We start from the raw sequence: 389 nt of genomic DNA on the forward strand, positions 1-389 counted from the left end.
AAATCCAATACGAAATAATCAAATAGAAAATAAACAACTAAAAAAAAGACAATTTTTAACAAAGGGAGATAAAAGTTAAAAAAGGAATATAGCATTTGCTTATTTATATATATTTATTTCACTAACATATATACTGTCAATAATAATGTAAAGACTGATTGTGCTAATTGTATAGGGAACAGTGAGTAGGATAGATTGATGATCATATGAGAACATTCTTATCTATCAAAATGGCAAAGAGGTTAGATAATATCTGATTGATTAGCAAATAAATAGCAATACAAGCACATTAAAAAACACTGGCGGCCGGGCGCGGTGGCTCAAGCCTGTAATCCCAGCACTTTGGGAGGCCGAGACGGGCGGATCACAAGGTCAGGAGATCGAGACCA

The sequence above is a fragment of the Colobus angolensis genome, unplaced genomic scaffold (genome assembly GCF_000951035.1).
Source record: "Colobus angolensis palliatus isolate OR3802 unplaced genomic scaffold, Cang.pa_1.0 Scaffold32, whole genome shotgun sequence".
NCBI classification, from domain to species: Eukaryota; Metazoa; Chordata; class Mammalia; order Primates; family Cercopithecidae; genus Colobus; species Colobus angolensis.